This window comes from Ceratotherium simum, chromosome 24, assembly GCF_057802395.1.
Source record: "Ceratotherium simum simum isolate JZ-2026a chromosome 24, ASM5780239v1, whole genome shotgun sequence".
NCBI classification, from domain to species: Eukaryota; Metazoa; Chordata; class Mammalia; order Perissodactyla; family Rhinocerotidae; genus Ceratotherium; species Ceratotherium simum.
Genome location: NC_141923.1, coordinates 37,314,437 through 37,335,605, shown reverse-complemented (window position 1 = coordinate 37,335,605; position 21,169 = coordinate 37,314,437). Strand labels below are relative to the sequence as shown.

Here is a 21,169-nt window from a genome sequence, read left to right as displayed (position 1 = left end):
AGGAGAAATCTTGTCCTTGTTCCTGATCTTAAGAGGGAGGTATCTAGTTTCTTACTATTGAGAATCATGTTTGCTGTAGGTTTTTTGTAGATTTTCTTTATCAGCTTGAGGAAGTTCCCTTCTGTTCCTATTTTGCTGTGAGTTTTTATTATGAATGGGTATTGGATTTTATCAAATTCTTTTTCTGCATCTGTTGATTTCATGATTTTTCTTGTTTAGCCTGTTGATGTGATAGATTTCATTAATTGATTTTCAAATGTTGAACCTGAATTGTATACTTGGAATAAATCCCACTTGGTTGTGGTTTATAATCTGATTTGCTAATATTTTTTGAAGACTTTTATATCTGTGTCCATGAGACGTATTGGTCTGTAGTTTTCCTTTCTTGTAATGCTGTTGTCTGGGTTTAGTATTAGGGTAATGCTGGACTCATAAGAATGAGTTAGGGAGTGCTCCCTCTGCTTCTGTTTTCTGAAACAGATTGCAGAGAATTGGTATCATTTGTTTCTTAATTGTTTGGTAGAATTCACCAGTGAAAACATCTGGGTATAGAGCTTTCTGTTTTGGACGATTATTTTTATACAATTTCTTTGTTCAATATAGGCCTATTCAGATGATCTATTTCTCCTTGTGTGCGTTTTGGTAGATTGTGTCTTTTAAGGAATTGGTCCATTTCATTTAAGTTATCAAATTTGTGGGCATAGAATTATTCATAATATTCCCTTGTTATCCTTTTAATGTCCATGGGATCACTAGTGATGGCCCCTCTTTCATTTCTGCTGTTAGTAATTTGTTTTTTCTCTTCTTTTTTCTTGAGAAGCTTGGCTAGGGGTTTATTTATTTTATCGATCTTTTCAAAGAACCAGCTTTTAGTTTTGTTGATTTTCTGTTTACCTGTTTTCAATTTCATAGATTTCTGCTCTGATTTTTATTATTTCTTTTCTTCTGCTTATTTTTTTTTTTTTAAAGATTTTATTTATTTATTTTCCCCCCAAAGCTCCAGTAGATAGTTGTATGTCGTAGCTGCACATCCTTCTAGTTGCTGTATGTGGGACGCGGCCTCAGCATAGCCAGAGAAGCAGTGTGTCGCCGGTGCGCGCCGGGGATCTGAACCCCGGTCGCCAGCAGCAGAGCGCGCGCACTTAACCACTAAGCCACGGGGCCGGCCCATCTTCTGCTTATTTTGGATTTAATTTGCTCTTTTTCTAGTTTCCTAAGGCAGAAACTTTGGGTGATTGATTTTAGCTTTCTTCTATTTTAATATATGCATCCAATGCTATATAAATTTCTCTCTGAGAGAGCAGATGCAATACTGCATATGCTGCATCCCACAAATTTTGATGTTTTATTTTCATTTTTATTTAGTTTAAAATATTTTTTAATTTCTTGAAACTTTTTCTTTGACTCATGTTATGTATGTTGTCAATTTCCAAATATTTGGGGATTTTCTAGCCATCTTTCTGCTATTAATTTCTAGTTTAATTCCATTGTGGTCTGAAAGCATACTTTGTATGTATGCTTTGTATGCATGTACTCTGTTCTTTTACATTTGTTAAGATGTGTTTTCTGGCCCAGAATATAGTCTATCTTGATGAATGTTCCTTTTGAGCTTGAGAAGAATCTGTATTCTATTGTTGTTGGATGAAGTGGTCTATAGATGTCAATTAGATCTAGTTGATTGATGATGCTATTCAAATAGTTCAATGATGTTCTTACTGATTTTCTGCCTGTTGGTTCTATTACTGATAGAGCGGTGTTGAAGTCTCTAAATATAATTGTGAATTTATGTATTTCTTCTTGCTGTTCTACTAGTTTTTACCTATGTATTTTGATGCTTTGTTGTTAGGTGCATACTTAGAAGGATACAAAGAAGTTATGTCTTCTTTGATAATTGTCTATCATTATGTAATACCCCTCTTTATTGCTGGAAATTTTCCTTGCTCTAAAGTCAGCTCTTTCTGAAATTAATATCACTACTCTAGCTTTCTTTTGATTAGTGTTAGCATGGTATATCTTTCTTCATCACTTTAATCTGTCTGTCTTTATATTTAAGTGGGTTTCTTGTAGACAACATATAGTTGGGTCTTGTCTTTTGATTCACTCTGACAGTCTCTGTCTTTTAATTAGATCATCAATGTTTAAAGTAATAATGTATTGACATACTTGGACATACTTGACATACCATATTTTTTTAAACTGTTTTCTATTCCTTGCCCTTGTTCTTTGTCTTCCACTCTGTTTCTGCTTTCTCTCATTTTAATTGAGCTTTTTATATGATTCCATTTTCTATCCTATCTTCGTGTATCATTATACCTCTTTTTAAATTTTTTTTAGTGGTTGCCACAGAGTTTGTGATTATACACTTACTAATCCAAGTTCATTTTCAAATCAAACTATACTGCTTCATGGGTAGTGCAAGTACCTTATAACAGAGTATTCCCAATTCCTCTCTCCCATCCTTTATAACATTGTTGTAATTCATTTCATTTATCTATAAGCTGTGATCACCGAATATATTGTGCTACTATTATTTTGAACAAATTGTTATCTGTTAGATCAATAAAGAATCAGAAATTATCAGAAAGAATCAGAAATCAAAAATATCAAAAAGAATAAGAAAAATAAAAGATTTAATATTACCTTTATTTATTGCTTCTCTAATGCTCCATTTCTTTATGTAATCCATGTTTCTGACCTATATATTTTTCCTTCTTTGAAGAACTTTTAACATTTCTTGCAAAGCAGGTCAGTAGGTCTTCAGTTACCTCAATTTTTGTTTGTCAGAGGAAGTCTTTATTTCTTTTTCATTTTTGAAAGATAATTTTTCCAAATACAGAATTCTAGGTTGGTGGTTTTTTCTTTTAACACTTTTAAGTATTTCATTCCACTCATTTTGCTTGCGTGGTTTCTGAAGAGAAAGTTTGGTGTAATTCTTATTTTCCTTCTCTCTAGGTAAGGTTTTTTTTTTTTTTTCTCCCTTCTGGTTTTCTCTTGATTCTTTCAAGTTTTTTCCATCTATTTTTCTCAATTTTATTATGATATGCCTAGGTGTAAGTATTTTAGTGTTTTTCCTGCTTGGTGTATTCTGGGCTTCCTGGATTTGGTTTGGTGTCTATCACTAAAGACATTCTTTTTCTGTTACAGTATTGTTGATTTGTAGCATTTCCTTTTGACTTTTTTCTTAGTTTCCATATCTCTGCTTATATTACCCATCTGTTCTTGCGTGTTGTTCACTTTTTCCATGAGAGCCGTTAGCATATTTACCATAGCTATTTTTAAACCCAGTGATAATTCTAAAACCTCTGCCATATCTGAGTCGGATTTTGAGGCTTGCTTTGTTTCTTCAGATTGTGTTTTTTGCCTTTACAATCCTTTGTAATTTTTTTATTGATAGCCAGACATGATATATTAGGTAAAGGAAACTGAGGTAAACAGGCCTTTGGTGTGAGGTTTTATGTTTATTTCACTAGGAGTTAGGCTGTGTTTACTGTTTGCTGTAGCTGTGGTGTCAGATGCTAAAATTTCTTGTAGTGTCCTTATTTTTGTCTGCCCTGTTGTCTTGATTTTGTAGAGAATCCTTAAATAGGGTCTGAGACTTGCATTTCTTTTACCTGTAACGCTCTGTTATTGTGTAGGAGTTGTACTGATGTCGTGGTGAGGGGGTGGGAGTTCTGTAGTCTGTGATTAGTTCTCAGTCTTTTAGTCAGCTTGATTTGGGTCTCTCTTTCCCCATGTTGAAGGATAGAGGGAGCTGGAGTTGGATGTTTCCTTTACCTCAGGTTGGTTAGACACTGTAAAACCCTGGTGGGTTAGGCTCTGTAATATTCCAGTTGGTTAGGCTCTGTTAAAATAGTTTCCTTTTCAGGAAGGCCTTTTTAAGAAGAATCAAGAGCTCTGGGCTTATTTCAAAATGATTCCTTTTCCCTTCTCCCTGCTGGAAACAGGAAGGAATTTTTCTTGGATCTTTATGGTAAGAACCTGGTAGGGCTCCTGGAGGTAAAACTCAAGCAAGTATGGGAGCCTCTCAGAGACTGGGTCCCCTCACAGTGTTTTGCTCTAAGCTAGTCTACACTGAGCCTCCAGCAGTTGTCAGTTACTGTTGAAAGTGTTCCTACTGATGGGCTCCAGCTGAGGACTCATGTTCCTGGGCTGCTTCACACATGCTGTGATTCTCTGTGTCGGCCTGTCTGTCTACTCAGTTTTCAGGGTAGTAGTTTGCCCTCTGAACTCAGTTCTCTGATGATTCTCATAAGAGTTGCTGATTTTCATTTTTTTCCAGCTTTTTTTGTTGTTGTGAGGACAGGAATGTTGAATTCCAAGCTCTTTACTTGTTGGATCTGATTGAAGGCTATTTTTGACTCTTTGTGACAATTTTGCAATGGTAAAGACTGGTATAATATCCTTTGTCTGATTTGGCAGTATTACTCATTTGGAATTTGATTTCCTTCTGGTGTACAAACCTGATGGTACAAAATGTACAAACCTGATGTTTGTACATTTTGAGGTAATGTATTCTAATTTGCAGGAATGAATACAGAACTTTTCCAGAGGGAAGTTGATCTTAGGACTGATTTTTGTTCTACGTGAGATAACTCATTCTTAGCCCATTTACTGTTGTTTTGTTTGCAAGTGTAGCTTGGGGGCAGCAGCACCCTTTGCTTCCTATGTTGATAGTCAAAGTTTCATTTTTTTACTCTTATACCATATGAAAATTACTTTACTTTTACAGCCTTTTTGGGTGTAGGAGGGTTATTAAAACCTTGTGTTGGGCCAGCCCCAGTGGCCTAGTGGTTAAGTTTGGCACGTTCTGCTTCAGCAGTCCAGGTTTGGTTCCTGGGCGTGGACCTACACCACTTATCTGTCAGTGGCCATGCTGTGGCAGCGGCTCACATACAAAAAGAGGAAGATTGGCAGCAGACGTTAGCTCAGGGCGAATCTTCCTCAGCAAGAAATATAAACAAACAAACAAACAAACCTTGTGCTGACACTTTGGATGTATGAAACCATTTAGTTGGATGACTCATTTAGATTGGGTGTCTTAATTTAATTAGTACACTGCCCTATTTTTATGAGCAGAGAATAATGTTAATTTTTACATTTTCTGTGATGTGGTAAAAAACTAATGCACATCATAAATTTAGTGCTTAGATATCTTGGTAGAAATAGAAGTGTAAAAAGAGAAATTGGTATAAATTATATGTAAAATGTAGTTTTCTTTCTTTTGAAAAACCTTCACATTAAAAAAAATCACTAAGTTATAGAAAATGTAGACAACTTTTAGTTTTTTTTATTTTTTAATTTTTTGTGAGGAAGATCAGCCCTGAGCTGACATCCATGCCAATCCTCCTCTTTTTGCTGAGGAAGACCGGCCCTGAGCTAACACCTATTGCCAATCCTCCTCCTTTTTTTCCCTTTTTCTCCCCAAAGCCCCAGTAGATAGTTGTATGTCATAGTTGCACATCCTTCTAGTTGCTGTATGTGGGATGCTGCCTCAGCATGGCTGGATAAGCGGTGCGTCGGTGTGCGCCAGGAATCCGAACCTGGGCTGCCAGTAGCAGAGCATGCACACTTAACTGCTAAGCCACGGGGCCGGCCCCGACAACTTTTTATTAAAAAAAGAGAATTGTCCTTAGTTTCACCAGTTTTACATGACTACAGTTACTATCTGGGTGTATGTGCCTTTTAGTCGTTTTTCATATGTACGTTTTTTTTACATAGTTGTGATCATAGTTTATTTTTATTTTTATTTTTTATTTTTTTAAAGATTTTATTTATTTATTTTTTCCCCCCAAAGCCCCAGCAGATTGTCGTATGTCATAGTTGCACGTCCCTCAAGTCGCTGCATGTGGGACGCGGCCTCAGCGTGGCCGGAGAAGCAGTGTGTCGGTGTGCGCCTGGGATCCGAACCCGGGCCGCCAGCAGCAGAGCGCGTGCACTTAACCGCTAAGCCTCGGGGCTGGCCCATAGTTTATTTTTAAAGTTGTTCCTTTTTGCATTTAGTAGTGAGTTTTCTCATTCTGCATCGTTGTGTTTTTATTATATAATAATGTTTTTTCATTGAGTAAGGTACTATCATTGGTCAGACTGACAGTTTATTTTACCTATCATGTGATGAACTGTGTGTGCATTTAGCTTGTCCATGTCTTTTGATTTAGCTGTTCTGTGTGTGTGCCATTTCCTCACCTGGATTTTCAGAAGTCTCAGTCTCTCTGTCTTTATTTTCTTTCTCTTTCTTTTAAGGAGTATTATATGTTCTCTTCCACAGGGCTAATTAACTTTTATTGGATCTTGAAAAATGGAAATTTTTTTAATATCATTAGAAAACAGTGCTTAATTTAAGACTTACATTGCCATGGTGATTCACACAGTTCTATTCTAAAAAATTGAAATTTAACTAGGTGATGAAAATGATCTTCTAGATGTGTCAGACTTGGTATTCTAAACTCTCACACTTAGGTTGTAAATTGTCGTTAATCAAATATTTTAATATTTTGTGTTATACTTACAAGTTGAATTTTTCTGTACTGATTTCATATTTGTGGGTTTAATTTGATGTCTTTGTCAGGATTCCTTATTAGATTTCTCTGTGTTCTTCTGACTTTTCCTCTTCCCTTTCACTTGTGTTTAGAGCTGAATTGGGTCTAGCCATTTGAGTGGAAAGTCAGTACTAATAGAAACTTCTACTGAGTCTGGTAATTCTGAACTCACCTTCTCACCCATAAAAATCTATCCAAGGATTGTTTTTAAGACCTACTCTACTGCAAAAACCTTTCTTGCTTTCTAAGTTAGATATTTTATAAATGCCTTCAGCTTTCTTTTACTCTCATCTTCGAGATAGTTTACCATGATTAGAAGAAAGATCATCTTTCTACTAACCCCTTGGTGAGCCCAGGGGAAGGAAAGGATTATACAGAATCAATTGATTCATTTCATTGTAAAAGTAGTAAAATTCCTTAATTGGAATTTGTTCTTATTCTTTGTTCATGGAAGATAGGATTTAAAAAAATATATCACTTAGGAATATCTTTATTGTTATGGGGTCTAAAGTGATATATACAAGGATGCTCATCATATTTATTTCTATCCTTCTCCTCTTCTTTCCCCTAGTCTTACTGTCCTGCCTTTTCTCCAACAAATTTAATGAACAGCTATTATGAGTTTGGAATACAAAATAATTAAGACCCTGCCTTTAGGAAGCTGATAATATAGTAGGCGAGTTGGAAATGTAACTTAAAATAATTACAGCACAAGAAGTCCCCTAATTTCCTATATAATAATGTATTCCCCAAAATGTGTTTGAAAATAGTCAGAGGAGTAGAAGTTGTTTGGGTGTTTGTATGGACAATTACTCCACAGAGCTAAAATGTGTTATAAAATACCTAATTGTAGTTCCTGGGCATGCTGTCTCCCTTGGGACCAGAAATCCTAGTTGGTGCATAACATCAAGTATCTGGATGGGATTGCTAGCCATCTGTGAGGCTGAGCAAATGGATCTTGGGCCCAGCCTTCTTGTAGAGGGGAGATGCGGGCTCTGGGATTTGAGCCCTGTTACTGGGGTGATACGTATATGAAGTTGAGAGAAAAAGAATCTTTCTCACGCTGCTGTGACAGTATGAGCTGGGTGCTTAACAGGTGCCTCACACTCATATATATATTTGATCACCCAGGATATCTGCTTCCAACCCCACAATACCTGTAGCTCTGTACTGTCCCTGTCCCAAGGGAGAAGTCAAGGACTGAGGTAGATTGTGCTAAGAGTTAGGCCAGACAAGAGGACACCTACCCCACAGGATATTAGAATGACAGCTTCATTTGCCCCTTCACCCTTACCCCCTCCCAGCTTTTATGTTTCTATGGCCAAGACTTTGTCTGTAGCAGGACTGGGAAATGAGGTAGGAAGAGTTAACCTTTTTTACATCATAGGCCAGGATGATAACAAGTGTTCCCCTAAATTTCAGGAAGGCCTGGCTTTACACTTCTTCTCCCAACTCCTTAGCATTGTGAGATGCCAGAGCTTCATGCAATAACTCAAAATCATCATTAATAAGATGATGTATAAAAGACTGAATTTGGTGTTCTGAAGGTAGTTTGAGGGTTAGTCTATAATGTGTGAAATGTGTTGAGCTGTGTGAAATTCAGTCCTGTGAAGCCTGCTTAGTGTGGTGAGTACAGTGGAAATATCTGTAAAACTTAGTAGTAGCACACAGAGAGGAGTAGTAAACTGTGCCTAGAAGGTAATGAAAGGGTTCACAAAGGAGGGGATACTTGAATTCTTTAGTCTGCAGGTAGCTTTAAAAGTAGATGTAGTAATGAAAGGTTCTGCCTGATAATATTGAGATTTTGAAACCTTACTCAAATCAGAAAGGGCTCTGGTCCAGAATACACTATTTGGGACTAAGCTCTCCTAAATATCTTTATACCCTAATTATTTATGCACAAACTTCAGCAACTTCTAAGCTACCATTAGTAAATTTTCATTGTAAATTATACACTAGATGATTGAATGTTTTTTAAATGAAGCAATTGATAATTGAACTTTTATTATGATTCAGGTACTCTGTTGAATGCCTGAGACACGCACATGGATAAAACATAGATTAAAGTCTTAAGGAGGCAAAAGTCCAAAGGAAAGACAGAAATCGCTACAATTATGACAAGTAGGGAACTGTGCTCATACAAAATGTGCTTTGCAAGCGTAGGGAGGGAGTGATGATTCCCCGGGAGTGAAGAATTAGAGAGTTTGAGAATGGTGCTGAAAGGAGAGGACTGTTGAGTTGATAGCAGAGATGATTTTTAGAGCTAAGCTTCAAGTACCAGGTCTCTAAGGTTTCTTTAACTCTAGACTTCTCTGGTTAAATTACAATCTCCCATAGCATTCAGTTACATATCTGTACAAAGAGAATTACTGCCTTTAATAAGGACCCTGAGATTTTGCGTGGTTCACGATCAACAAAGCAAAATTATATTTTCTTTGGTATGTTATGCTTACTAGCAATATTACTGTAACGACTACTAAACTACCACTACTGCTACTGCAACTATTCCTACCATTTCTATTACTACTTTTGTTAGTACAATTTTCTAATGCTGTTACCTCTCCTCCTCTACCTCCTCCTCCTCCTTCTACTACTACTATTACTTCTACTAGGTAAAAACTACTTGTTTTTACCAGGAACCACTTCAAGTTGTTTACCGATTTAAGATGGGGGATTATATCAATTTTTAGGAAGGATTTTCAAGAGTGTTTATTTTAAAAAAAAGTGACTATTTCACAGAAACTTAACAAAATTATCCCCATTTTCAAAAAGTATTCTGATAATTCAAGTTCTAGTTATGAGTGGTTATCTGGTGTTTTCCCTTTATGTTTCCTGTATTATTTTATGCATGATAATAAGATTGAATTTTTATAATTAGATTTATTCTGAATAAAAATCAAGTTAGCTATAAAACTTTTCTCTACTTAAATATATGCTTTTTTGTTACTCCTGAAGATTCTGAATATTTCTCTGGGCATTCAGGTCAATCAGGCTGTTTGTGTGAGTTCTAGAATTTCTGTAGAGAGCATATGCTATGAATCTAGGCACATGTGGTCTGATTCATGACTTGGATTACCAGCTGTGCTTGAATAGTTAACTTAGATGCTAGGTTTCTGCGTCTGTAAAATGCAGATAAATAATAAAGGTGAGTCTTGAGCGTATGCTTGGCATGAAGTAATGGCTTTCAATAAGTGTTAAAAACTTATTGCTGTTGTTAACTGGATAAGAGTTCCTTAGGCCTCTGGCTTTAAACATATGGACCTTGGAGACTATGAATACCTTGGGGCCACCTTGAGCCAAGACTAGATTCTAGCAAGCACCTTTTTTATTCTCTACTTTTATTCGTTGAGCGTTTGTTTTTGCATTGTTTTAACTTTAGCAAAGTACCTAAGACAGTCAATTTCATTTCTATACATATACAGCTGTATAGAGAAGATGGCCTATAGAATGACCTATTCTGGGTGTGCTCTTCTGACCTGAAGCTAATCAAGTGCCTACAGGCTTTGCTGAAATTTTTTTAAAGAACCCTAATATTGTAAAACAATAGTACAGAAGAAACAGGCTCTTGGTATACCTCTAAATTCTGGCATAGGATGAAGACCACAGGGTGGTTTGGTTTCCCTGTGATGTCAGCATAATCATAGCAAGAGTTGATGAGAGAACCTTTTTCAGCTTCTAGTCTGGATGAGTTTGGCTAATTTGGGGTAAGTTAGAGGAATCTGAACTATCGAGCCAAACTGTAAGTGATGTCTTTTTTTTTTTTTAATTTTTGTAAAGAGGTTCTAGATTTAAAAAGCACCTTGTCTTAGATGTTGTCAGGCATCAGTGATAGCTGATGAAGGCAGCAGAAAAAGAGACAAATGTAACTAAATCTATATATCTGCTGTAGGCTTTTCAGTCAGAAGATCTAGGTTCTAGAACCAGGTCTGTAAAATGTTGAGAACCTTCTAAGGGGACTCCATGATAGTCCCAAATGCTTGAGGGCTTTGATTTTTCTTTGTGTTTCTTCTTGGGCAGTGGAGGTTGGAAATCATTCACAGTCACAGAAACTTTTGTTTGTATGGCTAATGTTCTGAAAAGAGACTTTCAGTCCTCCATCCCAGGTAGTAGCTATCTTAGATACTTAGATTTTTAGAACAATGACATTACTATGCTTTAGGTTCTGAGTTGCTGGCTTGAGGGCATTTGATATAGGCCATTGCAGAATAGAAGATAAATCTTATTTAAAAAATTTTGTTACCTACTGTGCCCCCCAGTTAGTAGTGACTTGTAATATGGAAACATTCTTAAAAATCCTAGGACAATTATACTTACGTAATAGTTTAATTTATTGTGTACACTTTGTATTTTGGGGGTTTTATAAAAGAGGTACATGGGGAAAGGGATGGCTTAAAAACAAATTTCATTCTTTTACACATCAGTAAGTTACTTGACAATTAGACTAATTATGATTGAAAGTAGAGTTTTTAATTGATTTAATTCTAGATTCTTGAGGATGCTTTACAAAACACCTAGTTAGTCATTCGAGTGGTACTTTTCATATGTATTGTTAAGAACCAGATTCGTAGAGTGATAGCATTATATAATGACACTTTTATCAAGGAGATTGTATTAGTTGACAGCCTCAGGTAAGCTTTTCCTGATCACTCAGTCTAAAATAAATATATAGTTACTTTTTATCATATCATCTTATGTGTCACACTATTGTTCTGTGTGTATGTATGTGTTTGTATTTGTTTATTGACTATTTTCTTACTGGAATGAAAGTTCTATGAGGAACTTATTTTTCCTTTTTTCATCAGAATATTTATTAAATGTCTAACTGCACGTGGCCTGAGCTGTGTATGGGCTGTTAAAGGCTTGAGTGCCTGGCTAAAACCAGGAAAACTGCCGCCCGTTTGCATGTTCATAGAACAACTACTGCTTATAGTTGAGCCAGCCCTGTGGCCTGCAAAGGAGGGGCTAATTACCCCAGAGTGACATTCTGCTGAACTGGAATGGAGCCAGGGGTAAGGGCACTGAGCCACCCCTTCCAACCAACCCTTCAGGACGTATCCTGAGCACCCAAAATAGCACCTGACACATAGTAGGTGGTCAATAAATGTTTGATGAATGGAAGATTTTCTTTTCTTTCTTTTTTTCTTTTTGAGGGGAGGAGTGGCAAGGTTCAGATTTGAGTGGGATATAAATAGCTTGAAGTAATTCATTTTCATAAAGACTATGCCAGGAAAATATATTTGCATAATAAAGGGAAACATTTCAACACTTTAAAAAAGAAGAATTAAGAACTCAGTTTTAACGCTTGCTAGTTTTCATCATTGTAATCTGTTAAAGGAAAATATAAATTGTGATAATTAAATTTAGAAGTCAAGAGAAATTTTGATTGGTGAAGTGATAATGCATTTGTAATAAAAATTATGAATATAATTAAAATTTTAGAAAAACTTGAATACCATGAAATCACCAAAGGTTAAAAAGTCGAACGAAGCAAAATCTCTGAAGTAGATCTTAATAAGAATCTGGAGAAGAAAAGGAATATAAATTAGGTGATAAGTAGGATGGACGTTGCCAAAGCAGGCCAATCTGAGGCCAAATGTTGTCAGCTAAGATAAATGCTCTAGAACAGATGTTAGATGGAGCAACTGGGAAGTAATACCTACAGCCTATTGTTGAATTGGACTGTATTGGATCTATCGTGGTATGTCATTAAGAGCAGTGACTACGTTCCTTTTGTTCGTTGCTATTCCCAGTGGCCAACATAGTGCCTGGCACTTAGTATTCTCTGCACAGAGTTTTTTCTTGAAAAACTGAATTAATCTGTAGGTAGTAAATTCCTGAGAGCTGACTTGAGACATTTTTGGGAATGTCTTTATTCTCAGATTACCATAGGTTTTTAGTCATAGCTACTCCTATATCGTTTTTCACTGAGTTTCTCTTGATCTTTTGGGGTGCGGGATTAGAAGTTGTGCCTATGGTCTTTGCTAATAATATACTTTAAATTATTTTCTGCTGTGTTCATTTCTTATCTACAGCTGGACCCTTATTTTCGTGAAAGATAGAGGACAAGCCTCTCAGGTTTTTTGAGTTCTCCTAGCCAAAATTTAAAGCTGTGACCAATGTGCTAATCCCAAGATAGAAAGTCTTGTATTTATTTTCTTAGTGTAGTTACCGTAAATCATATTCCAAAGGGTTTAATTGTCCTGCTAAAGAAATCTGTATTACTTAGTTATGTAAATTATGAGTAGGAATGAGTCATGAAAGCTTCTCTCTTGCAGTCAGTGATTTCAAACCTTGTTTGTATTGGTAGCATTGAAAAATTACTGAGTACTTGCTGGATGTGAAGAAACTCAATTCATGGAATGAAAGAGGTGGATTAAATTGCCCTTTTACCAATGTAAATAAGAAAAAGACTTAGTCTAGATTTTCTTCTAGGCTTTTATTTCATTTACAGTTTTTTTTCTTTTCAAAGATATGCTCCTGTCATTTTAAAAATCTTAAAAATTGATGAGTACACTTAATATGTTAGTGTGCTTCCCCGTACCCCAAAATGCTATGTTAAATCAATGATGATTTTAATCAAGAGTGTGGCATAATATTAATGGTTTTATGTATGTCAACTGAAACAATCTTCCTTGAGGAGGAGGGAGTTGAAATTTACCACATAGTGATTATGTTTGTGAAATAATAAATAAAAGAGATTAATCCTATTATCAATGCCTGTTCTAATTAAAACTAAAGTAAATATATTACTAAGAGATACTGTAAGTACCAGGTGAAAACCTTATAAGAAAAATTAACGCAAATTAAGACTAAAATATTGGGGGCTGGCCCAGTGGCGTAGCAGTTAAGTTCGTGCGCTCCACTTCGGCGGCCCAGGGTTCACAGGTTCGGATCCTGGGCGTGGACCTATACACCACTCATCAAGCCATGCTGTGGTGGTGTCCCACATACAAAATAGAGAAAGATTGGCACAGGCTCAGGGCCAATCTTCCTCACCAAAAAAAAAAAAGACTAAAATATTGCCAGAGATGGTGGGATTGTTTGATAGGTCCGGGTTCGAGCTCTATAAGGATTTTGTGTTATCAGCATAGTGTTTGGCATGTAGGAGGTACTCAATAAATAATGAATGATAAATAACTGCTAGTTTATTAGCATGGGAGTTTCAGAGAAGTGGGAGAAGGAACAGAGGAACAGGCAGCAGAGGGTTGCCTGAGCTATTAATGGTTGTTAAAGAACCAGAGTCCTATAGACGAGTGCTGTCTAATATGGTAGCCACTATCCACATGTGGCACTTTAAATTAAATCAAGTTAAAAATTCAGTCTGATTAGCCATATTTCCGGTGCTCTGTAGCCACATATGGATACCATTTGGATAGTGTAGCTATAGAACATTTCCTCATTAGTGATATAGACATTTTCTCTTATAGATTTTAATGATCCAGATAATTATAATTTTTAAGATAAGATTCTCAGTGTTTTTCGGTAAGATATTTGTAGTATTAAATTTATTTTGATTATTCTTTTATATCATGGGTACTCCACTAATTTTTATTTGTTATTCTGTGTTTTTAAATGTCATTTTTATCTAATTTTGAGACTAGCTCCCATTTTGTAATATAAATTAATGGGAAATTTTGAGATGATAACTAGAAATTGTCCTTACAGTTAACAAAGAACATTAATTCTAAGTGAGGTAATGAATATAACAGTGAAAATTCCTTTTAAGTCTTTTACTATCCGTATTTTAGGAATGTGGGGTCTTTTAAAGCACCCTCTCTAGCTGTTAATGTGTTTTGGTTAAACATGATAATGTATTTGTAATATAGTGCCAGGCTCACAAAAGTTGCTGGTTAGATGTTAATTCTTTTAATGCATATATTCCTTCACTGGGGCATGGTTCCCAAACTGGGTGATCATAAGAATTCCCTGAGGAGCTTTTTAAAAATACAGATATCCAAGGCATATATATTATATAGTTTATGTATTAGTACACACAAAGGATTTTATCTAATTTTTCCTTAGCATTAACTCCTTGAGATAGAATTGTTGGCTTAAAAGATTTAATTATTTTTGAGATTTTTGATTCACAGAAACAAATCTCCTTCAGATAGGTTGCATCAATTTACAAACTTTGATTCCTCACATTTTTTGTATAGTGAGTACTATTAAACTTGTAATATTTCTCAGTTGATGAAAAGGATCTCTTATTTTATTTGTATTTCTTTGATTATGAGTGAGATTTAGTATTTTTCATAATTTTTTTGATATGCATTTTTTTTCTTCCTCTCCCCCCTCCTTTTTTTTTTTTTTTTGGTGAATTCCCTGTTTTTGGTATCTGTTCTCTCACATACCTAAGGCTCTTACTTTGAATCAGCAATAAGTTAAATGATAGGGCTAGAAGGTGATGACTGAAAACAAGAATTGGTGTCCAGAAGGGTGGGTGAATTTGATTACTCTGCCTGGTGCAGATATGGATAAGATGTTAAATCTATCACAAATCTGCAAAATTTTTGTACATATTTCCATCTGTTCTCTCAAATGGTATCTTTCAGGAGTAGTCCCTTTCAAACTGGTCCTTCTCCCAGTTGGAGAGTGGGGGAATTGGATTTAAAATTTTCTTGTGAGAAGAAAGCAAATATTTTGCTACTCTCATTTGAAGACCCATCATTATGATTGGTTCTGGACGGTGTTGGAATCAGTTTGAAATAATGCCATTAATGATGGCACCTAACAAAACCATTTGATTTCTTGCCTGTGTATAGGTATGAGTAGAACAGAAACTCCTCAATTATGAGGACTGTTTTTCTTTGTGTTCCCAGTGTCTCATAGTATCTGGCCCTGTGAAAGAAAACTCATTTCCTCTACTCACAACACTTCTAACACCAGGTGTGTGGGTTTTCCACAGCAAGCAAGTCTGTAATTCTGTGAGGAAACCAACCGAATAGTTAGTGCAGACCCCACAGGTTAAGGGCTCAGTTCCACAAGACTACCCCTCACTTCAGACATCAATTGCAAGTAGTGGGTGCCCGGGTTACCCACACTTCTGTCTGACTTGGCGACAAATTAGCAGGGGGGTATGCATAACCTCCTCCTCAGGTTTGATAATTTGCTATCACAGCTCACAGAACTCAGGAAAACACTTATGTTTACCAGTTTATTATAAAGGATGTAAGAAAAGATAAAGAACAGCTAGATGAAGATGTGTATAGGATGAAGTCTGGAAGGATCCTAAGCACAGGAACTTCTGTCCCTGTGGGGTTGGGGTGTTCAGCAACTTGGAAGCTCTCCAAACCCCATAGTTTAGGGATTTTTATGGAGGCTTCTTCATGTAGGCATGATAGAGAATTAACTCAATGTCTAGCTCCTCTCTCCTTCTCAGAGGATAGAGGGTGGGACTGAAAGTTCCAAGCTTCTAATCATGGCTTGTTCTTTCTGGTGACCAGCCCCCAACCTGAAGCTATCCAGGAGCCCACCAAGAGTAGCCGCATTAGAACAAAAGACGCTCCTATCACTCAGGAAATTGCAAGGGATTTAGGAGCTCTGTGTAGGATGCTCCTGTCACCCCCCATCATTCAGGAAATTATAAGGGTTTTGGGAGCTCTTTGTCAGGAACTAGGATCAAAGACCAAATATCACAACAAAAGATGCTCTAGCACCCCTGTCACTCAGGAAATTACAAGAGTTTTAGAGCTCTATGTCAGAAACCAGGGGCAGAGACAAAATACATATTTCTTATTAAGTCACACCATGAATAGGGGCTTTATAAGTGCTTGTTGACTATGATTACTTTTTTTTCTGAGTCTGGCCCTTTCCACCCTACCCTTATGATAACATCTCCATTTTGGGACTAATAAAACTATTGCGAAGTGTGGAAATCAACTCTTTTTTTCTTTAAAGTTTATTTATTTATTTAAAATATAAAATTGAAAAATTGTGATAAATATTCATAACCTAAAATCTGCCATTTGTAACCATTTTTAAGTGTACAGTTCAGTGGCGTTAAGTACATTCACATTCTTATGCAACCATCACCACCATCCACTGACAGAACTTTTGTCATTTGCAAAGCTGTACCCATTAAATAGTAACTCTCCCCCAGCCCCTGGTAACCACCATTCTACTTTCTGTCTCTATGAATTTGACTACTCTAAGTACCTCATTTGAGTGTAATCATATAGTATTTGGCGTTTTGTAACTGGCTTATTTCACTTAGCGTAGCGTCTTCAGGGTTCATCCATGTTGTATGAGGTGTCAGAATTTCCTTCCTTTTTAAGGCTGAATAACATTCCATTGTGTGTATATGCCACATTTTATTTATCTGTTCATTTGTCAGTGGACACTTGAGTTGTGTCCATCTTTTGGCTGTTGTGAATAATGCTGCTGTGAAAATGGTATAAATCTCTCTTTGAGACCCTGTATTCAGTTCTTTTGGGTATACCCGGAAGTGGAATTGCTGGGTCATATGGTAATTCTATTTTTAGTTTTTTGAGGAACCACCATACTGTTTTCCACATTGATTGCATTATTTTACGTTCCTACTAGCAGTGCACAGGGTTCTCATTTCTCCACATCCTTGCCAACGCTTGTTATTTTCTATTTTTTTGCATAATAAACTTCTTATTGAGTGTGAAGTAGTATCTCATTACAGTTTTGATTTTCATTTCCATAACGATTAGTGATGTTTAGCATATTTTCATGTGCTTATGGCCATTTGTATATCATCTTTGGAGAAATGTCCATTTAAGTCCTTTGCACATTTTTGAATTTTTTTTTATTGTTGAGTTTTAGGAATTCTCTATATATTCTGGATATTAATCCCATGAATTCTATTCTAAGTGAGTTATAATTCTGTAGCATATACTTTATTTTTTTAAAAATTTTTTTAAATCTTTTTTTTTTGCTGAGTAAGATTAGCCCTGAGCTAACATCTGTGCCAATCTTCCTCTATTTTGTATGTGGGACACCGCCACAGCACGACTGCGACGAGTGGTGTAGGTCTGCAACCAGGAACCGAACCCAGGCTGCCGAAGTGGAGTGTGCCGAACTTAACCATTAGGCCACGGGGGCGGCCCCTGTAGCATATACTTTAATTTCCTGATAGACTTCAATATAGTACAATTTTGGGGGTGATGAGGGGATGTGGTTTTATTTTTTTTAAACAGCTTTATTTAGGTATGATTAGCATACAAAGCAATGAATATATTTGAAATGTGCAACTGAAGTTTTGACATATGTATATATCTGTGAACTCACTGCCACAATTAAGATAGTAAACATATTCATCACCTCCCCAAACTTCTTCCTGTCCCTTTGTAATCCCTTCCCTCACCCCTTCATGTCCTTCCCCCTCTTCAGGCAAGTACTGATATGCTTTCTGTCACTATAAATTAGTACATTTTCTAAAGTTTTAAAAAATGGAATCTATAGTATGTACTTTTGGGAGGGCTGGTTCTTTTCATTCAGCATAATTATTTTGAGATTCATCTCTATATATTGCATATATCCTTATTTCATTGCTGAGCAGTGTTCTCTTGTACTGTGTAGCAATCTGGGTCCAGTCAGGAGATAGAAACCATGCAGTAGGTTAAACAGAGAAAGTTTAATATCAAGAATTATTAACTATAACAAAAGAGTAACTATAAGATATAAGGAAACTTGATATGGAACTCTAGGGCTGTGGGAGACTACCTGAGGAAGACACATTTGGGAGGGATTCAGACCTCATTGGAGAAGATGTGGTTCAGTCTACTGGATAGCAGAGAAGTGTGGTTTGTAGGCTGGAGGTGGTCTGAAGTTGCTGGATAAACAATAGGCAACTCATTGGAGTGCAAGAAGAGGAGCAGGGGATCAGCAGCTGGTGGAATGGGTGTGTAGTGGGAGTCCAGGTGCCAACAGGGGCAGGAGACTAGGAGTGTGTGGGCTGTGTTGGGGGCTGCAGGAGAGGCAGCTTGGTGTGTGTCCATCTGGGCACAGACAGCTGTGTTCAGTCTGAATGGGGGCTTGTAGAGGGAGTGTAGATGCTGGCACTAGCAAGAGGCCGTCAGCGTGCGCAGGGGCTCTGGTTTCCATATCAAGAGGGATGTTGACAGCTTATTACCAGGCTGAGGCTTTAAGGTCACAGAAGGATTGTGGCTGGGACAGCACTCTACTGGAAGTCCTCACACCCACACATCCAACCTCCACCCCCGCAACCCGCCCAAGTCCCTTCAGTAAACTGGAGAGCCTCTTTCTACTTCAGTGTCCCTTGAGTGCCCTCTACTGAGAAAGCTTAACATGGTACTCATGTTAAAGGAATTTTGTTGTTTATCACACAGCATATATTGAAGGATGTATTCAGAGCTAAGGGGCAATAACTTGATAACTGGCACATATGGATATGCTGTAATTTGTTTATCCATTCACCTGTTCATGGACATTTTGGATTCTTTCTAGTTTTTGGTGCTTATAAATAAAACTGCCATGAACATTAATACACAAGTTTTTGTATGGACATATATTTTCTTTTCTCATAGGTAAATACCTAAATGTGGAATGACTGGATCATGGTAGGTGTGTGGGTAACTTTTTTAGGAAATTGCCAAATAGTTTTCCAAAGTGGCTATACCACTTTTTGTTCTCACCAGCAGTGTGTGCGAGTTCCTCTATATCTTACCAACATTTGGTATGGTCATTCTTTTTAATTTTAGCCATTCTAATAGGTGTGTAGTGGTTTCTCCTTGTGGTTTTAATTTGCATTTCTCTAATGACTAATGAAATTGAACATCATTTCATGTGTTTATTTACCATTTGTATATTTTCTTTGGTAAAATGTCTGTTCAAATCTTTTACCTATTATTATTTTAATTGAGTTGTTTTCTTATTATTGAGTTTTGAGAGCTCTTTATATATTATTGATTCTATGCTTTGCAGAGTTTTCTCCTGGATTGTGGCTTGTCTTTTCATTCTCTTAACAATATCTTTTGAGGAACAAAATTTTTAATTTTGAGGAAGTCCGAGCTATCAGTTTATTCTTGTATGGATCATGTTTTTGTTTTTGTGTCTAAGATGTATTTGCCTAATCCAAGGCCATAAAGGTTTTCTCCTGTGTTATCTTCTGGAAGTTTTATGGTTTTAGGTTTTATGTTTAGTTCTGTGATGCATTTTGAGTTTTTTTTTTTTATATGGAATGAAAATTGGATAGAAGTTCATTTTTTTTTATAGTGATATTCCATTGTTCTAGCACCATTTGTTGAAAAGGTTGTCCTTTTGACTTTTGTCAAAAATCAGTTCATCATATATGTGTGGGTTTTTTTCTGGCTCCCTAATTTGTTCCGCTGATCACTTTGTTTATCTCAATGCCATTACTGTTTTGATTACTGTGGCTTTATAAGAAGTTGTGAAACCAGATTATGCTACCCATCAACTTTGTTCTTCTTCTTCAATGTTATTTTTGACTATTATGCTGGTTATCAATTTATTGTCCCTCAGCTCCAGATTCACCCTTTTCGCCTGCTCTGTGAAAATGGATCAGGCCCTTTAAATATTTTTTTTTTTGCCAGCTGGCACAAGGTTAAGCTTTGTCAGTAGAGTGCTGGAGAGACATTGCAGGAGGAAAGAGTTTTGCTTTTTGGTTCCTGTGTGCTTGCTTGGCAGACTCCAGCAGTGCACTTAGCTTCTCTGGCGTCGGCCTACATGGCTTCCCCGGTGTATAGCTCCTGCAGCATATGTGGCTTTACCCGCACTTAGGCTCCTGCAGGGCTCAAAGGGCAGCAGTAACCCAGTAACCAGCACCCCAAGGCTAGCAGCTTCTCCTTGTACCTCTCCCTCATGTGGGTTTGTAGCAGAATGCCTTGGTGGGTAACTTCCAGGTGAACAGCTTTTCTTAGCACCCTGTGGATGGATTTCTAGCAAGTTCCACAAGGCAGATTTCTAGAAAGTTCTGCTGACATGGCACCAGAGCAACTTGTCTGCTGTTCGGTGAGAGAGGACTGTGCCCTCTCCAATAAGGTATTAGATCTCAGCTCTGGAATGGTTTGGGAGTTGGGGGAGGCCTTTACTTGAGCACTCTGTCTCAGCCCTAGCAGATATTGGCTGCTCTTGTATTCTTAAGAGTTTTCTTTACTTCTCACTAGTTAATTGTTGTTACTCCAACCCCCTGTTATAGTCAATGATTCTTTATACTTAATTTTCTCTTTTCAGATTTCTGTGTGGCTTCTCTCTCCTGATTGGATCCAGACCGATGCAACAATTCTAGGTTCTTTACATTTCCATGTGAATTTTAGAAGCAGTTTGTAAATGTCTATTAAAAAAAAGCCTACTGGGGTTTTTATTGGAATTGCATTGAATCTATAGATAAATTTGGGGAGAACTGACATCTTAACAGTATTGAGTCTTGACCCATGAATAAAGTAGTTCCATTTGTTTAGATTTTCAGTTTCTTTCAGGAGTGTTTTATGATTTTCAGTGTACAGATCTTTCCCATATTTTGGCAGATTTATCCCTAAGTATACATACTTTTTTTGCTGAGGAAGATTCGCCCTGAGCTAATATCTGTTGCCAATCTTCCTCTTTTTGTATGTGAGCCACCACCACAGCATGGCCACTGCCAGATGAGTAGTATATGTCCGTGCCAGGGAACTGAACCCGGGCCGCTG

General features: G+C 36.9%; 1 protein-coding gene across 12 annotated transcripts in view; it reads left to right on the top strand.

Moving 5' to 3' along the window:
• The window catches only part of FUT8 (fucosyltransferase 8), a 296,375-nt gene that overhangs the window by 44,206 nt on the left and 231,000 nt on the right, over positions 1 to 21,169 (top strand). The window contains exon 1 of one of the 12 annotated variants that reach the window (XM_014784302.2): positions 20,750 to 20,769. The exons of the other annotated variants lie outside the window; for them this stretch is intronic. The gene's annotated coding sequence lies outside the window, so the exon portion shown is untranslated. Of the gene's footprint in view, positions 1 to 20,749; positions 20,770 to 21,169 lie in introns of those variants that run through there. 12 annotated transcript variants of the gene reach the window in all.